Here is a 2,928-nt window from a genome sequence, read left to right on the forward strand (position 1 = left end):
GAGGTATGGCCACTACACCCAGCTCATTTGTGAGGTTTTGAGTCACTCCTTTCTGCGAACTATGACCAGAGCCCTGGCTGACATCATCATGCCTATAGGTTCTATGTAAATAAGAAAGCAAGTCCTGGCCGGGCGTGGTGGCACACGCCTTTAATCCCAGCACTTGGGAGGCAGAGGCAGAGATTGATGTGAGTTCGAGGCCAGCCTGGTCTACAAAGCGAGTCTAGGACAGCCAAGGCAACACAGAGAAACCTTGTCTCAAAAAAAAAAAAACAAAAAAAAAAAAAAAGAAAGCAAGTCCTAATGTTCTTCTTGTAGGTTTCTAGGACCCTCTGGATCCTTCTATTTCCCCATTCTCCCATGCTTCTCTCACCTAGAGTCCCAGTAGGATGTCCTCCCCTCTGTCCCACTTTCCTGATAAGTGAAGACATTCATGGGACATGCCCCTTGGCCCCATATTTGACCACGTCCCCTGGATGGGGAGACCTGGTGGCACTCAGGGAAGGATAGCAGGCTACCAAGAAGAGACTTGATACCCTATGAGCATATACAGGGGGAGGAGGTCCCCCTCAGTCACAGTCACAGGGGAAGAGAGTAAGGGGAAAATGGGAGGGAGGGAGGAATGGGAGGATACAAGGGATGGGATAACCATTGAGATGTAATGTAAATAAATTAATAAAATGTATTTTAAAAAAAGAAAAATAAACAAAATGTTTAATCTAAAAACAGAAAAGAAAAGAAAGCAAGTCTTGGGGTGCTTCCAACGCTTTTTATTTAAAATTGTATAATAAGCGCGCGGGAAGCCCAGGCAGGGTTGCAGAGTTACCTCCCCGCTACACAATGGCTGTCTCGGTGCCCGGCTACTCGCCTACCTTCAAGAGGCCACGAGAGATTGTGCGGCTTCGGCTGAAAAGGTCTCGGAGCCACGGCACAGTGCCGGAGGCCGCACCCCGTCGAGCCACGCCGCCACAACGCCCCAGCGCCCCTTCCCCCGACCTTCCGCGGACACGGGAAGTTTTTTGCCCTCCAGGACAACTGAACTCAGAAGGTACTGAGTTACCTGTGGACTGGAGTATTAAAGCTCGACTCCTTTTCACCTCTTCTCAACTCTTTTCCTGGGCAGATCATTTGAAAGCGCTGGAAGAAGCCCAAGGACTTGTCCAGCATTGTAGGGCGCACGCTTTTAATCCCAGCACTGGGGAAGCAGAGGCAGGCAGATCGCTGTGAGTTCGAGGCCAGCCTGGTCTACAAAGTAAGTCCAGGACAGCCAGGACTACAAGAGGAACCCTCTCTCGAAGAAAATCAAACAAAGAAACAAAAAACCAGAAGTCACTTTACCCCAGAGTATACAGGATCCCGAACTTTGCACTGAGCTACGTTGTGCCTTCCAGCAGACCCTGGTCTACTGGCTTCACCCTGCCTTCTCTTGGTTGCCACGGTTCCCTCAAACTGGAGCTGATCGGAAAATGTCTAGAAAGACAAGTCCATGGTCAAACGATGAAACCGGGCAACATACAATAATGAGTGACTGGGCTGTAAGTTTTTCTTCTTTGTATGAGCCGCTGAAGACAAAACTTTGCCCTCTATTTCTACGTTTGTACCTATCAGTTTGCTGTCCTGTTGCGGCCGAGTGGTGGCGGCGCACGCCTTTAATCCCAGCACTTGGGAGGCAGAGGGATCTCTGTGAGTTCGAGGCCGGCCTGGTCTATAAAGTGAGTCCAGGACAGTCAAGGCTACAGAGAGAAACCCTGTCTTGAAAAAACCAAAAAATAGAGCTGACGTGGTGGCGCACGCCTTTAATCCCAGCACTTGGGAGGTAGAGGCAGGTGGATCGCTGTGAGTTCGAGGCCAACCTGGTCTACAAAGTGAGTCTAGGACAGCCGAAGCTACACAGAGAAACTTTGTCTCTAAAAACCAAAAAATAAAATTAAATTTAAAAAAAAATTTTAAAGAAAAAGAAAAAGAAAAAAAACAAAAAAAAAAAAATAAATAAAAAATAAAATAAAATACTGTCCTGTTTGGGGCAGCAGGATTATCAGGAAGTGATGTGATCACCGCGCTTATGTCTCTTACAACTAGAGGGTTAAGAGAAGCTATGAGAGCCGGGCGTGGTGGCACAGGCTTCTAGTTCCAGCACTCGGGAGGCAGAGGCAGGCGTATTGCTGTGGGTTCGAGGCCAGCCTGGTCTACAAAGGGAGTCCGGGACAGCCAAGGCTACACAGAGGAACCCTGTCTCAAAAAAAAAAAAAAAAAAAAAAAAAAAAAAAGAAGAAGAAGAAAGTTCAAAACCCAAGTCCAGAATATGAGGATAAGCAAACAATCAGTGATGGAAATGAGGAAGAAAGCTTTTCCTGGCTGGAAGAGATAGATGTTCAAGATCAAGATTTTTCTTGTTTGTTTGTTTTTTAATATTTTTATTTAATTTTTTAAATTTTTCTGAGCTGCCATGTGGGTGCTGGGAACTGAACTCGGGTCCTTTGGAAGAGCAGATGGTGCTCTTAGTCAAGTTTTTAAAAAGCCAGACATGATCTCTCTCTCTCTCTCTCTCTCTCTCTCTCTCTCTCTCTCTCTCTCTTTTTTTGTTCTTCGAGACAGGGCTTCTCTGTGTAGCCTTGGCTGTCCTACAACTCGCTTTGTAGACCAGGCTGGCCTTGAACTCACAGGAATCTGCCTGCCTCTGCCTCCCGAGTGCTAGGATTAAAGGCACGCACCACCACGCCTGGCTCAGACATGATCTTTGTCAAGCTACGTAAAGAAAAATGTGAAGTACAAATGGGTCATAGATCACCAACCTGATTCTGTTGCGCTGGTGAAAGGACTCAAAACCTTCACACTGCTTGATGTTTTCATCAACTGCAAGAGTTTAGCTGTTACCTCAGATGCACAGTCAGGCCTCCCACCAACTCTCTTATCCTCATAGCCTTCCGA

At 47.0% G+C, this 2,928-nt stretch overlaps 1 pseudogene across 1 annotated transcript; it reads left to right on the forward strand.

Annotated features, from left to right (window-relative positions):
- Positions 1-840: 840 nt before the first annotated feature.
- LOC311599630 (protein downstream neighbor of Son-like) lies at positions 841-2,128 on the forward strand (annotated as a pseudogene). Its single transcript has 3 exons — positions 841-1,180; positions 1,327-1,630; positions 2,028-2,128. The product of its transcript is annotated as a protein downstream neighbor of Son-like (transcript).
- Positions 2,129-2,928: the final 800 nt, after the last annotated feature.

This window comes from Acomys minous (genome assembly GCF_964271855.1).
Source record: "Acomys minous genome assembly, chromosome: 6".
NCBI classification, from domain to species: Eukaryota; Metazoa; Chordata; class Mammalia; order Rodentia; family Muridae; genus Acomys; species Acomys minous.